General features: G+C 31.7%; 1 long non-coding RNA gene and 1 pseudogene across 1 annotated transcript; both read right to left on the reverse strand.

The window, feature by feature from the left end:
- Positions 1 to 80: 80 nt before the first annotated feature.
- LOC130495650 (uncharacterized) lies at positions 81 to 5,576 on the reverse strand (annotated as a pseudogene).
- A 9,259-nt stretch (positions 5,577 to 14,835) lies between these two features.
- On the reverse strand, positions 14,836 to 15,580 carry LOC130496188 (uncharacterized). Its single transcript, XR_008935255.1, has 2 exons — positions 15,213 to 15,580; positions 14,836 to 15,121 (listed from the first exon to the last, which is right to left on the reverse strand). It is a non-coding gene; the product is annotated as an uncharacterized LOC130496188 (long non-coding RNA).
- Positions 15,581 to 24,534: the final 8,954 nt, after the last annotated feature.

Genomic DNA, 24,534 nt, shown 5'->3' on the forward strand with positions numbered 1-24,534 from the left:
CATGTCTTGATGTCAAACAGCAACTTGAAGAAAATTAGATGAGAAACAGTCTTGATGTGAAACAGGCAACTTGAAGAAAATTAGATGAGAAACATTAACTCCAGCTCATGCAGTTTAATATAATCAACCGTCTTGATCGTCTGAATAAACGTGTACTTGGCTAAAATATTTTCAGGATATGACCAAAAAGTTAAAAAAGATATACACATATATACAAACAAGGATGTATGTGCAACATACATTTATATACAACTGAGCCGAACTCCGCACACATAACAAAATAGTGTATTCTTATATTGATATATACAATACACCAACCAAAATTGTTGTCAAGCATGAAGTCCATGACCATTCAAAGAAAATGTATCACCGTACATACACTACAAGAAAACACGCTGATACCGAGGGACTTTTTCCTCGGTATTTCGTCGGAATAAGCGTATTCCGACGAAATATCGAGGAAAATGTCCCTCGAAAAAAACTCCTCGAAATTTCATTTTTCCTCGAAATGTCCTCGAAAATTTGTGACGGAATTTCGAAGAAACATAATTCCGAGGATATTTAGAGGACAATCCTTCGTCGAAGAGGTCCTCGGTATATATTGAGGAACAATTCCCTCGGTATATACCGAGGATTATACCGAGAGAAAAGACCTACGAATGTTTTCGAGGAAACAGGTTTGTCGGAAAATTCCGAGGGACGTCTTCCTCGAAAAATTTCGAGGACCAGTGTTTGTCGAAATTTTTCGAGGGACTGTTTCCTCGAAATTTTTTGAGGAAGGCAGCCCTCGAACATTTTCGAGGAAACTGTCCCTCGGAATATTCCGAGGAACACTTCCCTCGGTATATACCGAGGACAGCTGTTCCTCGGAATATATTGAAAATAATTTTTTTTTAAAATTTTTTTTCTTTAAAAAAAAATATTTTTAAAATTTAAATTCGAAAATATAAAATTAAAATTTAAATTGAAAATATATTATTTAAAATTCAAAGTCATACAAATCAAAAGAAAACATTTCGAGTTTTTGAAAGAAATTAAACTACGGGTTTTGGAAGTCCGGGTCTGGTATGGTCGGGAAGTCCACGTTGGCGTTCGGATTCATGCTCCTCATCATCACCATCATTTGCTCGTTCAGCTTCCTCTGTGCCTCCCAGCCCGCCTCTTGACTCGCCACCATGGACTCCAGCGCAGATATGTGAGCATCCTTGTCCCTCATCTGACTCAGAAGGACTTCTTGATCAACATAGGACGGTGGTGGTGCAGAAGCAGACGGAACCGAGGGAGACCGACGAGCCAAACCGAACAAACGGCCCTTCTTCTTTGGAACCGACTGAAAAAGAAAGTGTCAAATTTAAATAATATAAAAAATGGATTGAACTTTAAAAAATGAACTTACCGCTTCAACGATTTGGTTGATCCGAACCCGAGGCAAGCCGGTCGATCCCGTCGAATCGTCATCCTCGGTTTGAAGCTGAGACACTTCCTGTTCCATCTGACTGTCGATGAGGGTGACCACATCCCTCACAACACCATCATCAATCTCGTCGGTCTTCTTGTTGGTATACGCCGTCTTTATTAGGCGGAGATGATCAACCGGCTCCCCCTCATTTTCTTCCGCCTTGAAAAAAACATAAATTAAACAAACATTAGTAATTAAAAGAAATGCACAAAAAAAATATTAGAATCTTAAATAATATAATAAAAACCGACAAGCTTACCAAGCGATCCCCAAGACTGGCTAAAGATTGAGCACCCAAGTTATGGATGTACATGCCCTTCCCCTTACGGTCGCTCTTGCGGTTGGTGGAGTTGGTGGAAGAAGTTGCTCTCACTTCGTTCTTACTCCAATGCACACCCAACTCCTGCCAGACGACGGGGTCCATCCTCTTTGGAACCTTTAAAAAAAAAATTGTTAAATAAATAGAAAAATATTTTAATAAATTAAAAAATTGTTTCATAAATAAAAACGAACCTTGTTTATTTCTCACTTCTTCTTCCACGAGTGCATCTGCTTCCCATAGTTGTCCATAACTTTATGGACGAAGTGGTAATAGATAAACAACGTATCATCGGCATTCCAGTTGAATTGTTGCTGAAAATAAAACACAATTAGTAGAAAATTAATATTAAAGATTAAAAAAAATAAGTAAAAAATAGAATACTTACCGCAAACTGTTGAAACCACATATGCTGCTTCTCGAGAGGGAAGTCGGTGAAAGTCGGATGTCCATTGTCGAGGGACGAGTACATCATATTGTTGATCCATCCGCTGATCCCGTTCCCGGATCGGTCGAACCTAATAAAAAGAATTAATTATTTAAAATGAATCAAATTTTAATGAAAAAAAAATAGGTTTAATTACCATGTCTGACCCCGTCCACATGGATACTGAGTGAGATATGGAAGATGGTCACGACCCGGCTGTTGAACAAACTCCGCAACTCTCAGAAGTGCCGGATGAGCAGGAGCAGGAGCATGAGTGGGTGCCACACCGGGAGCGGGAGGAGAATGAGAGGGAAATGGAGAGGGAGATGTCTGGTAGGAGCTGTAGGGCGATGCGGAACCCGAAATGGAGCCGCTCCCCGAACCACCACGACCACGACGCTGTCGAGAGCGGGTCTGTTCATCTTGAGACCTTTATATAAATAAATTTTATTTAATATATACAATTATTTATTTAATTTGTTAATATATTAAAATTGTTTAATAATAACAAAAAAAAATTTAAATATATAAAAAATAGTTTAAATATTTTAATAAATTATTAAATGATTACAAAAAGTTTAAATATATTAAAAATATTTTTAATTTAAAAATTGTTTAATAATTACAAAAAAGTTTTAATATATTAAAAATTGTTTAATAATTACAAAAAAAGTTTTAATATATTAAAAATAGTTTATAATTACAAAAATAGTTTAATATATTAAAAATAGTTTAATAAATAAAAAAATAGTTTTTATATATAAAAATAGTTTTAAAAATCAAAAAACGTTTTAAAAAATCAAAAAAACGTTTTAAAAAAAAAAAAAAACGTTTTAAAAAATCAAAAAACGTTTTAAAAAATAAAAAAAACGTTTTAAAAAATCAAAAAACGTTTTAAAAATCAAAAAAACGTTTTAAAAAATCAAAAACACAAAATAAATCAAAAAAAAAATATACCAACAATCCAAACAACAATTCAAACATGCAAATCCTAAACTATCCATTCAATCCTAGAATTTTCTATTTAACAACCTAAATTTCGAGATCTATGAAGAGAGGAAGAGAAGAGATGAACTTACATGGGAAGAGAGGAGAGGAAGAGAGGAGAGGAAGGAGGCCGAGAGGAAGAGAGGAGAGGAGAGGAGATCCGTGGAGGAAGAGAGAAGAGAGGAGAGGAGAAGGAGAGGAGCCGCGAGGAAGAGAGAGGAGAGGAGAAGGAGAGGAGCGGCGAGAGGAAAAGAGGAAGATCGATTGGAGAGAAATGGGGAAGAAAAGAATGAAAACCTAATTTATGAGGGGTCCGACGGACAGGGTCCGTCAAAATTTCCTCACAATATTTAATGTGGTCGTCGAAATTTCCTCGAAATTCTCTTATTGGCGGCTAGGGTTGCCTGGTTAATGAAAAACAGTCCGAGGAAAACTTTCCTTGAAATTTCCTCACAAAATTGTGAGGAAATTTCGAGGAAAGAGGGTTTGGGGTTTTGAAAACATCGATTTTTTCCCCTATGTCATTTCTTATACAAGTGTAATTCATAATAATGAGGTTTCTTTGTATAGATGATCATAAATAATGAAATAACACAATTACAAAAATTATTGTAAGTATTTCCTTTAACGTTTATTAAAATGTATAAGTGTTTATCTTATGTTGTGTGGTTTTCGTCTCAATCCGCAAAACTTTGTTTTCGGGTTAAAACCATAAAGTTTGACTTTATAATCTGGCTAAGACACTTAATGAAGGTTATATACGTGTTATTCAATCCGCAAAACGTTGTTTTCGGTTTAAAACCCCTGTTCCTCGAAATTCCCTCGAAATATTGTGAGGGAATTTCGAGGAACTACCAAAAAATTTCGAGGTCCTCGAAATATTTCGAGGGATTTTCGAGGAAACAAGGTGTTTTAAATCAAACCCCTAAAATTATCTTGGTCGTCGAAATTTCCTCGAAATATTTCGAGGGAATTTCGAGGAACTAGGTGTTTTGAATCAAACCCCTAAACCGTTAAGGGTCATTCCGAGGAAATTTCGAGGAAACCCTAATTTCCCTCGAAATTTCCTCGAAATTCATTAAAAAAAAAATATATATACTCTGATTCCGAGTCATCATCAGCAGATGAATCTGAATCTGGATCTTGGTGAAACTCTCCAATAACTGGTTCATCCTGTGCGTGAACGACGGCTTCCTCTGCGAAGTCGGTGAAATCTACTACAAGGCCAACTCCTGCTACATCTTCTGCTGCACTTAAGTTACTGGATGTGATTGGTTGTAGTGGGTCTTCCAGCTCAGAACTCTCCTGAACTCGGCCTCTCGGGTTGAGTCTGGTAACAGTAACCCATGGATCATCTCTGTTCCTTATCCGGGGGTACTTGATATAACAAACCTGTAACATTTTAAAATTTTTAGTACAAGTTTAAATTATTACACATGATGACCAATCATTCTGAATAATTAACATTTACTTACCTGATCGGCCTGAGAAGCAAGAATGAAAGGATCATAATATTGCAGCTTTCGTCTCGAATTAACTGATGTAACACCAAATGCATATGTTCTCACACCTCGATCTGGAGTGATGTCGTGCCAATCACAATAGAAAACAGTACAGCGCAATCCAAGCATGCCCAAATACTTGATTTCCAAAATCTCATGTATGTGTCCGTAGTATACATCATCTCCCGATGCAGAACAAACGCCAGCATCATAGGTCGTACGCGAACGTTTCGTCTTTTCAGTTGTGAATGCATATCCTCGAGTACAAAATCTCGGATATGACTTCACAACATAGTTTGGTCCAACCACCATCTCGCGTATCCAATCGTCAAATGTTTCACCTCTGGCCAAACCAGCAGACACCTACTAATAGCACATATATATGAGTATAAATATGTGATAAATGATTTTTTTAATTTGTTTAAGGCACTCACATAAGTAAACATCCATCCAGCAAATTCTCTTTGCTTCATTTCTTCTAGTTCTGCCTCTGTAGCGTATCTATATTCGAACCGCTTTTCTGCCATGAAAATCCTGTGATGACAAAAATGTAATTAATTAAGATATAAATGTTAATTTGTTAAAATAAAATTTTGTAAGATAATAAACTTACCTCTCATATTGAAGAACATCTTCGCAGTTGGTGAGCAAATATGTTTGCAAATGACTGCGCTCCTGCTCAGTAAGTCGACGGTCCTTTGATTTTTCGCTAAGTCGTCCAACATCTGTGAAAATGTCAGGAACCGTAACATGGTATGTTGCCCGTTCGCCTCTATCATCATGCCGAGCAGGTCTTCTGTTTTTGGTCTGAACTTCTGCTGGAAAGTAGTACTCAGCAAAGTTTGAAATTTCTTCATTGATCATCTGTGCGACTATAGAACCTTCCACCCTACTTAGATTTTCACCATTTTCTTCAAATGGAACATATACCGCTCATACAGATACATCCATCTATACTGCACAGGACCACCAAGTTCCAATTCTCTTGCCAAGTGAATAACAAGATGCTCCATAACATCAAAAAATGAGGGAGGAAATATCTTCTCAAGGTTGCACTGAATCACGGCTATGTTAGTCTTCAGATTTTCAATACCTTCAAGAGTCACTGATCTGGCGCATAAATCGCGGAAGAAAGCACTTATCCCTGCAATTGCTTCATAAACATTTCGTGGTAATAGTTCCTTGAAAGCAAACGGAAGTAAGCGCTGCATCAACACATGACAATCGTGACTTTTTAAGCCAATAAACTTTCCTTCCTTTCTGTCGATACAGTTACGCAAATTAGATGCGTAACCGTCTGGAAACTCCACATCGTTTGAAATCCAATCAAAGAACGCATCTTTTCCTTCTGCATCAAGTCGGTATATGGGAAAAGGAGCCCTACCATTCTCATCAACATGAAGTTCTGAACGAGCACATATATCGACTAAATCCAGTCTTGACTTCAAGTTATCCTTTGTTTTACCTTGAACGTTAAGGATCGTGTTCATGAGATTGTCAAAAAAATTCTTCTCAATATGCATGACATCTAAATTATGCCTTAGCAAATGATCCTCCCAGTATGGCAGATCCCAGAATATACTTTTTTGTGCCAGTTATGTAGGTTTCCAACAGCATCTACCGGAAAACGCGCATGTCCACCGATGTCTGGCGTCCTTTCTGCACCAAAATCTCTTAGTTGTGTCTTCAAACCTTTCCCACTAATTTCCGCAGGTGGACTGTCAAACACCTTCTTGTTCTTCGTAAACAAATTCCTACTCCTACGATATGGATGATCAGGTGGTAGGAATCTCCTGTGACAGTCAAACCAACACGTTTTCCTTCCGTGTTTTAGTTGGAAAGCATCAGTGTTATCTTGACAATATGGACATGATAGCCTTCCATGCGTTGTCCATCCAGATAACATACCATATGCTGGAAAATCACTTATTGTCCACATTAGTACTGCCCGCATTTGAAAGTTTTCTTTACACGAAATATCGTATGTTTCAGCACCTTGAGCCCATAGTTGTTGCAACTCATATATTAGTGGCTGAAGAAACACATCAAGTGATCTCTTAGGATGCTCTGGTCCGGGAACGAGAATGGAGAGAAACAAAAACTCTCGTCGCAAGCACAAGTTTGGGGGTAAGTTGTATGGTGTAACAATGACTGGCCATAGAGAATATTGTCTTCCACTCTTCCCATACGGGCTGAAACCATCAGTACATAATCCAAGGTAGACATTTCTTCTCTCATACGCAAAGTCGGGATACTTTGATTGGAAATGTTTCCACGCTTTTGCATCTGAAGGATGTCTAATCTCACCATCTGTTGAGTGCTCCGCATGCCATCTCATTCGTTGCGCTGTGCGTTCTGAAAGATACAACCTCTGCAACCTTTCCGTCAAAGGCAAATACCACATCCTTTTATATGGCACTGGAACTCTTCCACTCGTATCTTTATAACGAGGCTTCCCACAAAATTTGCATGTAGTCCGCTGATCATCCGCCCTCCAATAAATCATGCAGTTATCGCTGCATACATCTATTACCTGATAAGATAAACCAACCCCAGCTACGAGTTTTTGAACCTCGTAGTATGAACCTGGAGCTACATTATCCTCAGGTAGAATACCTTTAACAAAATTAGCTATCGCATCCACACAGTCTTCAGCCAAGTTATAATCTGTTTTAATGCCCATCAGTCTCATAGCAGATGATAAAGCTGAATGACCATCTCTGCAACCTTCGTACAATGGTTGCTTTCCAGCATCCAACATTTCATTAAAACTCCTAGCTTCTGCATTGGGTAAATCTTCCCCTCTAAAATGATCATTTATCATCTGCTCACCTACACCATAATCTACATCCGCCCTAATTGGTTCTTCTAATCTAACCGCCGGCTGAGGTTCGCTAGTACTACCAAGTTCATAATCAGTTTCCCCATGATGATACCAAATTTTGTAACTTCGTGTAAACCCACTCAATAATAGATGAGTCCAAACATCCCACTCTTTAATAATTTTTCTATTTTTACAATTAGAGTAAGGACATCTTAACTTACCTGTTTCTGCTTCCGGTTGTTGGCGAGCTACCCTCATGAACTCGATTATACCTTGATTGTATTCTTTCGTAAGCAATCTCGTGTCCGGATCCAAATGAGGTCGATCCATCCAAGAACGAAAATAATTTGAAGAAGACATGTTTTTTGGAATCAAATTCGTGAGACTAGGAGAGAAGAAGAAAAGAAATGGAGTGAATGAAGAGGAAGAGGGGTGGCTGTATTTATAGATGAAATCCTTCCGGCATACTGAGGAAATTTCGAGGAAATTTCGAGGGAAACAGACATTTCCTCGAAATTTCCTCGAAATAGTTTAAATCCCCCAACGGCTCTCTAACGGCTACAAGATGTCGTCGAAATATTAGAAATATCCGTCGGTTTTTTCCGACGACCATGGTTTCCTCGGTATTCCTTCGAAAAATACCGAGGAAATTGGTCTTCCTCGAAATTTCCTCAAAAAATAGTGAGGAAATTTCGAGGAAACCCCATTTCTTGGTTTCCTCGGTATTTCCTCGATATTTTGTCAGAAATTTCCGAGGAACTCATTTTCCCTCGGTATTTCCCTTAGAATCAGCGTGTTTTCTTGTAGCGATACTTTGTCCCACTTTTCATCGTGTATATTGTTTAATTTATTTGATATAAGCTGGATCCATTTGGATTTAAATCTTGATCAATGATCATTATCTGAAAAGAAGTATGTATCTTCTTATACCAAATGATTATATTCTTTTTTGAAACAGGTTCACATGATGAACTATAGTTTTGCACTAGAAGATTTGTTAAAGATTTCCTTCATCCCTTGTATGTCATCATATCGAATTTTATATGAAGTTTCCAATGATATGATGACATACAAGGGATAAAGGAAAAAATGTAATGCATTTTTTAGGTATACTATTTTTGGTATCATAGTTAAAATGCCATTTTTATGTTGCCGTAATGTAGAACTACACCAAAATCAACATATATGTGTTCAAGTACATAAATAAATAAAGATGTTCAGAAATCGTGAACAGGTTTGAAAATTAATATCCTGTACTGAAAATTGCCTAATAAACATTGTTCGTCATACGATTGTCTTTTCTTTTCCTTTGTTAACCACTTTGATTATTTTAAACCATGTTTTGGTGTTACAGGCCGGTCTATGACTAACATCCTAATCCTCACACATGCAGCCGTGTCGGATAGACATATAATAAGTCTTTCGTATTCAAAATGTCATCTTCCTCTATATTAATTAAGAAATCATTTAAGTAATTTTTGCTTATGTATCGTTTATATGTGAAGTTTCAAATTTTTTTATAATTTGATTAGTTGATAATTTTTATTAATTATTTATTTTAGTCGGATCTAAAGATAAAAAAAATTCTAGAACTCATTAATACAAATTACCATATAATATATATAATGTTACAAATAATAATTTATGATAACTAATTATAGAATTATAGAAATAATATACAATATGTCATCAATTTGTTTATTTTATCAAATTTTTATTTTCAATTGTATAAAATACTAATATTAGTTTTATAAAAGTAAATATAATGGTTGAATACTTTTATACACAAAATTATATTTTTATGTAATGCATTATTAGAACTTTTTATGTTTTTAAAGCCCACACATGGTTTATAAATCGTTTATATATATTTTGAAATTATTTAAGATTATTTTCCGTTCTAACTTACAAAATCATTTTATTAGAGTTCACATATCATTTATAAGACTTTTATTTAATCATTCCTCCTATATATTAATTGAGAAGTCACTTAAGTGACTTTTACTTATGTGTCGCTCATATGTAAAGTTTCAAAAAAATTGTTATAATTTGATTGGTTAATAACTTTTATTAATTATTTATTTTAATCAGATCTAAAAATAAAAGGAAACTCTAGAACTCATTAATACTAGTTACCATATAATAAATGTAATATTACAAATAATGGTTTATGGTAACTAATTTTAGAATTATAGAAATAGTATATAATATGTCATCAATTTGTTTATTTTATCGATTTTTTAATAATTATATAAAATACTAATATACTTTTTATAAAATTAAATATAATGGTTGAATACTTTATACAAAGAATTATATTTCTATGTAATGCATTATTAGAACCTTTTACGTTTTTAAAGCCCACACATGGTTTATAAATCATTTATATATATATTTTGAAATTATTTAAGATCATTTTCCATTCTAACTTACAAAGTCATTTTATTAGAGTTCACATATAATTTATAAGACTTTTATTTAATCGTTATAAAGGTTTGTAAATTCATTTAGAATACTTATGAAATTTTATAAATTCATTTTTTAATTCTTCCAAATCTATTCATTACTTTATAAATGTAAACTTACGATAATTTATATAAATCATAAATAATTATTCACACTTCTTATTATATATTAAATCAAAGTCATTTAAGTGACTTTTGGTTACTGTGATTATAGATGAACTTTGAATATTATTATAGTTTTGATGGGATTTTAGATTTGATTTATTTTTATCGATTCTAAAATAAAAATTAATTATAAGATCAACTATCTTCAAATTGTAGATTGAAGTACAAAAATATTTTTGTAATGATGGATTGTATTATTAAGTCATCTAACTAAAGAGTTGTAAACAAGGTGAACCACAAAAACTTATAAATAATTGTTTGTAAATGTTTATAAATGTATTTTTATTGTAGAAACATATATTTATAAGGATTTCTAAATCATATAAATTATGTCACACTTTTTATATATTAAAAAGAAATCTTAAAAAGTGAAATCTTAAAAAGTGTTACAATTTAAATAGTTAATGATTTTAGATTTTATTTATTTTTATCAGTGCTAAAATGAAATCACAAGATGAAAAGTGATTCTACAATCAATTATTTTCAGTTTTTGGCTTTTAATAAATATAAAATAAAATGTTATTAATTTTAATCATATCCAAACTTTTTTTTTTGACAAATATTTATAAATATACATAAAATAACAATCTCGTTAAATTTAAAATATATTTAAAATAATCAAACAAATAAAAAACATAAGTAAAACAAATCAGGAAATCCGATGTCAAAGTTATAAAAATATATGATCTTCATCTTGGAGCTACAAATAAAAAAAATACTTTCTTTTTTCTCTTTAAAAATTAGTATTTACACTTTTCACGAATTAAAATAAAATAAAGTTAATTATACAATTAATTACCTGAACCAATTATAATATTGATTTCATGTATAAAAAACTTTTAGTGACTTAGATTTGTGTTGTTGAATTATCTTAAGTCTCACAGCTCTTCTAAAAAATCAATGTGAAAATTTTGATTATCAAATTATGAAGTTAAAAGTTAAATTGTAATAATTCTAATTATTATTCAATAACTATAATATTGTAAACAAAATACATATTTCTTCATAATATTACTCTCCGACCCGGATAATCGTATCAAACATTCATTGTTAGCAAATCGAATAAAATATTCATTGTTAGCATTTTTGCTCCAATAATCTGTAGATATCTTTTGAAAAAAAACAGATTGAGAAGAACAGTATATTTGAACAAGCATTTTTGTGTTAAACAAATCTTATACGTATATCTTGCACCTCCTCAATTAAGCTAACCACTAAAATCAAGTTTGTAAATAGCTGCATAATTCATATGTAATTTTTCGCCTAAACATATTTGTTCACATCAAATCAATAAAAACATTTCAGACGTTCTAATTAATTTGTATTTGTTTAGTATGGTTCAACTTAAACCATTTTTTAAGGTTAGACTCTTGTGGGCGAGCAAAAAGAAGAGAAGATGGGGACTATCATACACTCCTCTCTCTCCACCGGTGGCCTGTAGTGAACATAATACTGTTATTCTGGTTTGTAAAGATTTTTCATTTAGTTGGTGTGATTTTCATGTGCGTCAAGACTGTGTCTGCTGAAAAGAAAAATGAACCATCTCACTGAATCCCGTGTCAAGAAGAAAGCTTTTGTCAAGTGAGACAGCGGCTCCAGTAGGAAGAAGAGGAGATCATAAAGATTCTGGCGTTTGATAACTCTGACTTGATTGAAATTTTAAACCTATCTTGGTAGGAAGAATGATGGCAGAAGCATATAAGCTTTACTGAAACGCATGTCCCAAAATGTTCCAATTGGACTTTGACCATGAGGGAAGAGTACGAGGCAAAGCCCTAGAGAATAAAAAGTTCCAATTGGACTTTGACCATGAGGACGATTTACCAAAGGTTCTTCAACGTCGACCATGCCACTTTAATAAGTGTAGCTTCTCCCTAATAATGTGGATCCCAAACAGCAAGGATGACTTCCCCAATACTATGTCCCTTTGAGCTGAAGTGTCAGGGAATTCCGATTCACTATAAGAAGCTGGAAACCTGTCAAAGTCTTGGGAATGCTTTGTGAGTGATACACTAAAATTGTGTCTTTAACTACTGCAAGCTAACAGTGTAGATGTAGTATTTGAGATTCAATTCGAGAGGACCAGCTTACACTTTATCTTTATGGGATCAAAATTAAGCTAAGACAATATGGGACTTTGATTGATTTGGTAACGTGCGAAACAAGTAAAATAATACAAATGTAAATTCAATTTAAAGAGAAGCCAGCCTAGGGTTACTTCATCGGGTGTCAATACTTGTGAGCTAAACAATTATTCAAGTGCTAATAAAAACAGTCTAGAACTCGGATCACTCAAGTAGAACAGTCCACTGTCGTGGTACTGCTCCCTATGCTGATCGATCTCACCGTCTAACTGTCGTTGAGGTGAGAAGCGACAACAAGCAATAGAGATCAAGTCCGATAGGTTCACAGAACACCCTAATATCTACTTTCGCTGATTAGGGATGCAATGCTCATTCAAAACAGATCTAGCAACCTAAGCACTTTTGATGATCAGATTAAACCTACGATCTAACATTAAGCGGCCAGTTTAATGCAAGCAGTAAGAATGGTTATGAATGAAGACAATCGAGTGATTCACTTATCTATGTTTAGCTCACGAAATCAACACCCTAGAACCCTAGACAAGCTAGCCGACTACTCAGCCATGAAAACTTGATACACTATAATTGTGTCTTTAATTACTGCAAGCTAACAGTGTAGATGTATTTGAGATTCAATTCCAGAGGACCAGCTTACAGTTTATCTTTATGGGATCAAAATTAAGCTAAGACAATATGGGGCTTTGATTGATTTGGTAACGTGCGAAACAAGTAAAATAATGCAAATGTAAAATTCAATTTAAAGAGAAGCCAGCCTAAGGTTACTTCATCGGGTGTCAATACTTGTGAGCTAAACAATTATTCAAGTGCTAATAAGAACAGTCTAGAACTCGGATCACTCAAGTAGAACAGTACCACGACAGTGGTATTGTTCCCTATGCTGATCGATCTCACCGTCTAACTGTCATTGAGGTGAGAAGCGACAACAAGCAATAGAGATCAAGTCCGATAGGTTCACAGAACACCCTAATATCTACTTTCGTTGATTAGGGATGCAATGCTCATTCAAAACAGATCTAGCAACCTAAGCACTTTTGATGATCAGATTAAACCTATGATCTAACATTAAGCGGCCAGTTTAATGCAAGCAGTAAGAATGGTTATGAATGAAGACAATCGAGTGATTCACTTATCTATGTTTAGCTCACGAAATCAACACCCTAGAACCCTAGACAAGCTAGCCGACTACTCGATCATAAGAAGAGAAAACACAGAGTTCATAGATGAATAATACTGCATAAATATAACAGAAACAAAGAGAGGGTTCAGGATGATCTTCTCTAAAACGAGAGAGAGAGAGAGAGAGATCCTTCTCCCTTTACAAGGTATGAAATCACAAAGCAAGTCTCCAATGGTTTCTTCTATGAAAAGAAGCGTAGTATGATAAAGAGTAATAGAAAAATATGATATATCAAAGCCACAGGCGGCTGGGAGAGAAAAAGAGGATAATTAGGGCAAATCCCGAAATAATAGTGGTTTCCATAAAAATCTCTGCCGCTGGAACAATCACTCGGGTTGTTCCGCTCGATCAGGAACAATCATCAGACTGTTCTGCGTGAAAATCACCAAACTGCACTGTTTTATGCCTCTTTTGTTCCAGCAGGTCCATCTCCCATCCAGTGCACCTCCAGACCTGTAATGACTCGAAAAGGACTAGAAAGACTCGATAAAGACTTGAAAACCTATTAGAAAACATATATACAATGATGTATAAAACACCATATATCAGTGAGTTTTTGACTAGGCTGATGTAGATAGAGGAAGAGTGTGTGTATTTGTGTATGGTGACCGACCTTTAAAGTTTGACTGCAAGATGGGCTTTGAAAATAGCAATGTTGAGAAATTAAAAATCTCATACAAATATCTGCATCGTTATTGCTTCACTTACAAACTGATTTCCCATGAGGAAGGGACGTGTCTGAAGCTTGCTGATGCTCAGAGAGAGAAGAACTGCATCTTGAGGATCAAATCGAAAGAAATGAAAAAACGAGCAACGCGTGAAGCATTTTTCCAGCCACAACGTCGTATCCTGAATGACGCTGATAAAGCAATCTACAGTCGTGAAGCCAAGGAAAAGGAAATACAAAAGATGCACTGAGTAGAGAGAGAGAGAGAGAGAGAGAGAGAGAGAGAGAGAGAGAGAGAGAGAGAGAGAGAGAGAGAGAGAGAGAGAGAGAGAGAGAGAGAGAGAGAGAGGTGACCTGTGGTGATGGTGACGAGCATGACGGTGGTGATGGTGGTGAAGAATGCGACGGAATCAAAAGAGCATGGTGGTGACGAATGTGAGCAACATGTGTAGCAAAATTAGCAACAAATTGAATTATTGCTATATACGTCCTTGCAATAATTTTTTTGTAACAATTTTGTTGTATATTTACAACGTATTGTTGCAACACTAATAGTGGCAAATCATTGCTACGAAAATATATAGCAAAGAACATAGCAAATTTGCAAGACCGTTCTATTACTATTTTATAGTGGCAGATCATCTATCATTTATTAATTTTAAAATACTGTTATTATTTGAATTGTAACTGAAGTTAATTAAAAAAAAAACAGTAGATGAATTTATATCAATAAATAAATTAATCAAAATATTTTCTTATTAACTCTTACATTAAAATATTAAAATACAATATGAGGATGAAAGAAATATAGATCCAAGTTTCTAACAACAGTAATAAGAAAATGATAAACAAATAAATAGACTTGGCTATGAAATTTCTTGAGTTGTGATTCTTCCTCCTTTTCTTCTCCTTCTCTTCATGTTTATTTCAATCATCAATCTTAACTGGTGGCATGAATTCTCCGACTTCTACTTTCCAAAATATTAGTAGATTTTGTCTCTTATACTTCCAACTGTTTCTGATCCTAACAACGAAAGATTATTTAGTCAACCACAAAGGTTATAAATATAGTTAAGTTCAAAGCTGAGAACAAGAAGAAGAGAAACAAATAATACCTTTTTAGAAAAATTCTATCAGATTTGTGAGTTTAGTAAATCATAGTTTCCTTTTAAATCCTGCATAAGAAGAAACAGAACCCATCATTAAGATTCATATAAGAAGAAAAAAACATGTTAAATCGTTAATGGAATTTTGCTTTGAATCAAATAGCTTTTAAACTCATAAAAGGACAGATTAATAAGAAATCAAGGAGAGAGAGAGAGAGAGAGAGAGAGAGAGAGAGAGAGAGAGAGAGAGAGAGAGAGAGAGAGAGAGAGAGCTAAGATGAGAACCACGATAGAGAAAAAGATGGATTTATTGAGGTGAAACAGTTATAATTTAAGTCACATTAAAAAGAAAAAAAATTAAAGCCATAAGAATCGTAACTTCTTTGTAAATTGTAATCTCTATTTTTTGAAGCTTGGAATATTCTGTGTAACTGATTAGTTTAAGTTTGTTGTTTCATTTATCATCAGTTTAACAGATTGTTATTATTTATTAGCATCGATTTTTATTGATGGTAATTTTGTATCATTCTAATAATCAATGTCAACAAGTTAATATATACATCATTTATTTAATTGATATAACTTTATGTGATAGTATCATTTTTTTGTTAAAGTGATACAAATTACCCAAAAAATATCATTTAAATAAACTGATGTAAAATAAATTTATTAAAACATCACTTGTCATGATTGATGTTAGATTATATATATTTGCTTCATTTATAAATAAATAATTTAAAATAGAATCATTTAGTTTTGTGATATAATTTAAGTGATACAATTCAACTCTTTTTTGTAGTGATATTTGGTGCAAATATATTGTTGCAGTTTTTTGTTATAATAATATTAGATCCATTACGTGTTTCTACAGTAAATATATTATATAATAACACAAAATAAAATATAAAATCCAAATCACCAACTTTATTAAATAAAATATAACTTCTACTCTGTAAGAAATCTCTCATTATTCTTGATAATGTGAGCCGCAAAAAACAGTTAGAGTTTTTGATTGGTGAATGCGATTGGCTTAAGGAGATAGCTTAATAATCATCACAAAGAGTGACAGGTCGGTAATCAAAGGGAAAGTTGATGACATATATGAATTCTGAGGTTGAGTGGCAGAGACAGCTTGCACTGCTTTAGCCATTATGCCTTGCGTGGCAATCCAGTGGGAAATTTTGTACTCAACATACAATTTTTTTTTAACTTTTCTATAAAAAACATATAATAAGAGAATATAATCAGTCACATTTTTTGCCACATGTTTTTTTATATATTTTTTTGCTAATTAGCAATGATTTAAAAGTGTTGAAAATTTCTTGCAAAACTTACAATATGTTTGTTTATGTTGCAATAAGTTGCAGTTTAGTAACAAAAACATGCAACATCTATTATAGTTGTTATTTTGCAATAAATTTGTAATGAAATTGTAACAAATATTCATTATTGCAAAAATATTGCAATAATCATAGCAAATTTATAACAAAAATGAATGTTGCAATTTTTCTGTTGCAATGGAGCTATTTTCTTGTAGTGTATGGTGGTGAAGAGGAGATAAAATTAAAAGAATTATTTGATAGACAGAGAGATCTGCAGAAACATGAGCAAACCAAAGAGATAATAGAAAAGAAAGAAGAAGAAGAAGTGAACAGATTCATTAAGTCAAGATAAAGGATGTCGTAGAAGAAGAAAATAGAGACGAAAGAGAAAGATAAAGAGAGATTAATCTGGTCTGTTGGATTAAATTAATCCAATGATGGAGATTGTGATCTGCGTACTTTGATATCATTGGTCAATGACAATTTTTTTTGTTAATTGATTTTTTTTTATCTTTGGTAAAGCTATATAAAATTTGGTTTATAGTTCTATTTAATTTATATGTTAGATAATATAAAATGTATATATCAAGATTTTGATTTTTTTTAAATGAAAATAAAATTTTTAAAATTTAAAATTTAAAGTTCTGTCTATGATAGAGGGTTTAAAATTTGGGGAATGGGACTTATAGTTTAAAATAAAAAGATTAAATTTTGAGTTTAAATTTAAGATATTAGGTTATAGTATGAGTTATTAGGGGCTAAATTTTAGATATGAAGTTAAACTTTGGATATAAGATTAAATTTTGAGCTTAAATTTAAGATATGAAGTTAAATTTTGGATATAGTGTATGAAGTTAAGGTTTTTTGAAAAGCATGAAAAATTATAAATTTGGTAAGGGTTTGAAGTTTTTAATATTTTTTTACTTTTGTAAGTAAGAGTTAGAATTAGGGTCAGAAGCTTAGATATAGGGTTTGAAATTTAATATAAACTTAGTGTTTTATGATATAAGTTATGTAAATAAAGTTTAGTGTTTTAAAACAAAGTGTACTATTTTATGATATAAAGTTTGAAGTTTATAACAAAGAAATTTGTGGAAGCACTGTAGCCTAGTGATTAAAGTTTAAAGACTTCTACACCTAGGTTTAGGATTCAAACCCCAGGATATGCAAATTCTTATAGATAAATCAAGGTTTCAAGTCCTAGATAGAGTGGTCTATACAGATTACAGAAAAAAACTTACAAGAGATCTACAATATGGTGCAAGTTAATCTGGTCAGGCGTGGATCTTCATAGGACGGCTCAGGTGATGCAGTTAGGCGTAGATCTCATAAGACAGGTAGTATTGTAGGTTGTCGAATCGTCTATGTAATCTTTCTCATATCATAATTGTAACATCATAATGAATCAGCGTTAAAAAAAACAAATGAATTCAATGCTTTCAGGATCTCGCCACTCCGAAATAGTCCGGAAAATCTATGAGAATATTGGCCCTAACCATTTGTTCAAAAATAGTTCCAACAAATTTCACCTTGACTATCTGCAAGCTACGAATCCAGATCAGGATACTAAATCTACGGATCCGATGAATTTGAATCCAGATCCGAATACCCTAATTTATGGATATTTGGATCCCTTCCAGCTGTAGTTGTGGTTGTAATGTTATGATTTATGCAAAAAAGAAAGAAATGATGTCTCTCTAGTGTGTCTTCAACTTCAATCACACTCGTTTCAATAAATGGTTTGATGATCCAAAATCTAATTGTTTTTTTTTTTTTGGTTCGAGATATTTCCTCCTTTTCTTTTATTAATTAGGTTGTGTTTGAAATTGAATTCTCTTTGTTGTTGTAATCCATAGTTGTCTTTTGGTCACATTATTTTTTACATTTACGTCAGGTTAACAAATGGTGCATCCAAATTTGACATTGTAAGTATATTTATTTTTTAACTTTATTTATATTTTTAATGATTTTATCTTGCATGCAGATGGAAAAAACCAAGAAATTATTGGTACAAGATCCAAAACTGAAAAAGAGTTTTAAATTTGATCATGTGTGGGTGTTGATGAAAGATATCACAAAATTTACTGATAATGTCAATTTTGGAATTCCAAACACTCCTGAGAGCCCTGTCGTCGGTTCTCCAACCTCACAATCTCAAGGATTGTCTTCATTTTCAATCAATTTAAGTAGTGATGATGGTGGATCAAACTCATCACAACGTCCAATTGGATCAAAGAAAGCAAAACTCAAAAGGAAAATCTTGGAAGGTAACAATTCTTCAGTTGACACTTTGGTTTCATCAAATGAACAAGTCCCTTGATTTCTTAGAAAAAAGTGCATCATCTAGGGAGAAAAATAATGAAATAGTTCAGTTGCGTATGCAAAACCAAGCAAAAAAACTAGCCTTTAAGAAAATGCGTGAAGAGAATAAAATGTTGTTAACAAACCTAGAATCTATTAGTGATTATACTATTCGTGCGTTTATTCGATCTGAGCAAGAAAGAATAATAAAGAAAAGAACTCAAGAACAACAACAACCTTCGAATGCGCCAACCTTTTATGGACAACTTATTAGTGATATTGGAGGCTCAGGATCAAATTTACCAGATTATTAGTATAATTGTAATATTTATTTGGTTTATGTACTTTTATTTTATGCATTTTTATTCAGTTGTATTTTGTATTAAGTTGTTTGATGTAATATTGTTTTGTATAATATTTGTTTAATACTATAAAATATTATGCTTTGTTTTTTATTTAAATATTTGTATATTTATTTAAATTTATATGTATAAATTAAATTTATAAGAACATATATAAAAGATACAAAAATGTATGGACTAAAATGATAAACAAGAAAGTTATCAAGATCTTTTAAAAGATATACAAGTATAAGGACAAAAAAATATGAAATCTCAAATATAAGGTTTTGTACAGTGAAACCTCAAATATAAGGTTTTACTGTACAAAATCTTATAATTTGAGGTTTTTCTTTGAGCACACGAAACTTTATATTTGAGGTTATAAAGTTGTTCTTGGAGATGCTCTTAGCGCGTAGAGTCTATTTTTTTTTTTTTGAAAAAGTGTTAGGCACAATCCTTGTCTTTTTGGTCTATTATTTCTTTTGTATAAATTTAGGATCTATCCTACAAAATCGTCATCGTTTATGCGATGGACGGTGTATACTAAACCAATTTAAAGATTAAAAAAAAAAAAAACAGTAAAATCTCACTTTAATTGAATCTTTCCAGGTCATAACAACGGAAAACGAGTTAGCATCAGATTTTGTTGACCTTTTTGGGTTAATTTTTTTATTATTAATAAGCATTTTGATAAAGTTTTTTCAGAAGTGATAGTTATCCATTTCCTATAGATTTTTTTGCTTCACCGTTGTCCATTGGTCTATAAAAATGTGGGAAAATTTGATTCTACACCCGGAAGTGGGGCTGGTAAGTGACCCATAAGTTAGGCTTTATGATGTGGAGCTGACACTAACCAAGTATTAAACGCAACTATGACATTAACTACAAATAATTAAAATTACAAATATAATAATACTACCAAAACAGAGATTTGTAGCATTGGTTTGTATTATGTAGTCGTAAGTTTCTTTTTCAGTGTTATAATAGTTTGATTTTCAGATAAGTTTTACAGCAAATTGTATTAAACTTTCACTTGCAAGTTACAACTAATCGAAAATTCAGAATTCCACATTTTCTTTCGACTCTCTCTGCTGCTCTCAGTACTCTATCTTTTATGATTTGTTTTACTATGATGAAACTAAATATCAATAAATAAACTCAAAGGTGCGCTTTATCAGTGCCTGGAGAAGTGCTAACATGACATATGAAAACGTCACTTTAAAGTATTTACTTTGGTATTTGATAATTAATATATACTAGATTTTGACCCGCACACCCGTGCGGATGTATATTTCAAAAATATATTGCTATTTATTTTCATGTCAATATCAAAGCTGAATAAAAAATTCAAATCTAAAGAATTGAACTGATCACGATCCGAAAGTGTAACCAAATTCGAATCAAAATTGATTAAATATCCAAATTATTCAAAATTTTGATATTTAGACAACCGAAACCATAACCAATTCGAACCGAAGTATTTTGGATATCAAATGTATCCGCAAAAAATTTATATACTTATATTAATTATTAATTATTTTTAGTTTTGATGTATATAAAAACATCCAGAATATATATGATATTTTTAGGTTGGTTTAAATACTTGAATATATATAAAATAGTCAAATATAAATATCTAACATAGTAGAAGTACACTCGGAACACCAAAAGAATTTAAAACAATTATTAATTTTTGATCCAAAATTTAAACCAAATCAATTTATATGTTAAATTTAGGTATTCTGACATATGTTATTTAGATTTATATACAATATATTATTTTATTTATAGATTTAAAAAAATTTAGATGCCAAAAATTTTTTTTTAAGAAATTCAAAATATATAATGAATTTTAAAAATAATTTAAATGGGTTATCCGAACCCGAATTGAACCCGCAAAGATCCGAATATAATTCGAACTGAAATTTAGAAATATCTGAATGGAGCTGAAATCTTTGACCTCGGAAACCCAAAATCCAAACAGATCTGAAACGAACCCGAATGGATACCTGAACGTCAAGCACTAGTCATAATTCGAACTGAAATTTAGAAATATATGAATGACGCTGAAATATTTGACCCCGGAAACCAGATACCCAAACAGATCTGAAACGAACCGGAATAGATACCTGAACGCCTAGTCATAGTCACTATTATGTATCATATATATGTCACCATATAATTAATGGTACTGGTTCATCATATAAACAATCATATAACTAATAGTATTTTATATGTAACATCTTATAAATAATCACATATATTATACTCTTAAAGTTTAATGTGAAATATAAAAACTACAGTTTAAGTTGGTATATGAAATTAATCTTTTTGTTGTATTTTTCTTATATATATTGAAAACATTTTTTTTTAATAATGGTTATTGAAAAATATTTTACTAAAAATAAATTTTTGAATATATGCATATTTTAAATCAATTTTTGATATAAATCAACTTTAAATTATTATTTTGATTTGAAATATGTATATAAAAATTTAAATTTTATTTTATGATTATTTTAGACAAAACAATGTTTGTAGGTAATTAGATTAGTCCATTTTTATATTTTAAAACTAATATAATTTTATCCATGTTTCAAAAATTTAATTTTTTGCATTAGTTTTCTATTAATTATTATTAATTTTATGATATTTTTTGAAAATTTAACTCTTGAAATTTTTATATTTGACTAAACCAAATAAGGTAATAATATTGTTTTTAAAAATTGTTTTATATAATATACTATTTATATTTCAGTTTGTGTTTTATTATCACCATAAAGAATTGTAAATAAAAAGAATTGTAAATACAGTGACAGAATTGTAAGAAATATAGAAAATGTTGTTTAATTTATTGTAAAAACAATGGCTAAATGTTTACATAAAAAAAGTATTATAGAAAAATGTTGTTTAACTTTGAATAAAATATTTCCAAATCTAGTATTAAAAATATTACACAAATTTATATTACATAGGATTTTAGAAATGAAGGTAGATATACAAAACATTTTACTGAACTAAGATCAAAAGAAATAGAAAACTATGAGTTGTACCTGTTAAAAATATAATACAATACGATTAACATATTTAGAATCCACCAAAGATGTCAAAGATGACTCAAATCTTTGAACATACTAGTATATTTCCCGTGCTACGCACGGGCATTGTCTATATATATATATATACATTATAATATATAGATGATTTACAGTGAATAATTGTCATTGTGAATCATAAAGAGAAAACTAAAATTTCTTATTTAATCTTAAACTGCCATTGTGAATCAAAAATAGAAAACTAAAATATGTTGATCCGAAAGTAAACAGAAAATAATATCACCACATTTCTGTAATATTATAAATACATAAAATAAAATATAAGAAAGACAAACCTGGTTATGTAAGTCTTGGTTGAGAGAGTATACATGAGTCTTTTCGGGTCTCTCCTCTCACCCGAGCTTCTTAAGCTCTATTTGTTTTTCTTCTACTTTTTCGAAAGTATTAAACTTTATTTGTTATCTTCTAGATCCGCGTTGTTTGTTCTATTAATTAATTTTTAGACAGGAGTGGACAAAAAATCCAAACCAAACCGAACCGATCCAACCGAAATTAAACTGACTCAAACCAAACTATGCTCTTTATATAATCTAATTAGTTCATGTTTTATTCAACCCGAATGGTTCGGTTTGGTTTGGGTTTAACCGAACCAAACCAAACCAAACCGAGAACCTAATATATTTTTATCTATTATATATTAACTTATTGTAAATTTTAATTAAAGTTTTGTTTCCATTTTTTTAACTTCATATAATTTTTAAAAATTCAAAATATGATACAAATAATACTATTATATATATTATTTAATTCTAATACCTAAAGATTGTATTCAAAACAAAACCCAAAATAAAAACTATAAGTATCTAAATCGTAGCCGTTTCATCTCATCTTTTTCCAATATCCATTGTCTAAAGGTAAAATTATGTAACAAAAATATTGTTTGATATATTTAGTTTTTGGATACATTGTTTCTTTTTTTTTCACTTTTAGTAATATTTTTTTAGCTAATAAAGTTTATATTCCCACTCTATCTTTTATAGTTCGCATACCCAAACTACACCGAATCAAACTAAACCATAATAAAGTAAAACAAACTAAATTAAAACCAAACCGAACTGAATCTAAACCAAACAAAAATAAACCTAAATCGAATCCAAATCAAAGCTACTTTCGTTTTAATTGGGTTGAGTCTTATAGAACCCAAATTAACCAAACCAAACCAAACCGAACCCGAAATTAAACCGATACACCGATTTAGAACCCAAACCAATGGTTTAATCCTTCTCAATCCGTGTAGGTATTTATATTGGCGTATGTACCTCCTTCTCTAAAACCTACGCCGCCTTTCCCATCCCCTTTCCTTCTTCGATCTCTCCAATGGTATAACTCTCTCTTATTCCTTCTTCGATCTATCAATACACCAATGGTGAATAAAATCTCGAGAAAACTCTTCAACATACGCTATTTCTATTTGATTAAAGTGATTAACCTTGAAGAATAAATTAAGAAAGACTTGGATTACGTGTATCATGATTGTATGTGATCTGTATAAATAAAATGTTTTTATTGGATTTTGAAGTTTTTTCATTTATTGACATGTCCTCTCCACATGATTCTAAAAATCCTATGTGGCAGAAGCTGGAGAAAGGCTAGCGTTATTACTGTGTGGATTTACTGCTACCATATATATATTACGTGTAGATTTTGCTTACCTTAAAATAGGAAATTAGTTCAAATATAAATTGTGTCGAGTTAGTATTTAAAAATAAATGAGATCTCCATGTCTATTAAGTTTACGGTTGTTAGATTTAATTTAAGTAGATGGTATAACAAAATTATGGTAGTGGCATAGGATGGTAATTAATTAGGAAAACTAAGGGTTATTTCTTTTTTGTACTTCAGTTTTAATATATTAGATAGTCAAGTTTTATTCGATCTAATACCTATGTCATAGTGTTGGTCCTTTTATTTATTAGTGTCTGTGTTCTATGTTAAAAGGTCGTTGAAAAACCTTGTAGACCATTGTTTACCGATTGATGTTTCGCTTAGCCACTAAACCAGAAAATTAAAGTGCAAAAACATGTCATGGGTCCTTTTGCAGAAAAAAAAAAAGAAACCATGTCACGGGGTAGTCTAAAAGTGGTAATAGATTATATAGAACATAGATTTGAATTATTTTTTTTATAAATTAACTTTCATATTGCTATTAGACAAAGATTTGGATATATAGTGGAGGATGATGCATTTTGGACTATTCTTTGACTATATATTATACTTTTAGACCACGAATTATACATTCACACGTCGCAAA

Source organism: Raphanus sativus, chromosome 6 (assembly GCF_000801105.2).
Source record: "Raphanus sativus cultivar WK10039 chromosome 6, ASM80110v3, whole genome shotgun sequence".
Lineage (NCBI taxonomy): Eukaryota > Viridiplantae > Streptophyta > Magnoliopsida > Brassicales > Brassicaceae > Raphanus > Raphanus sativus.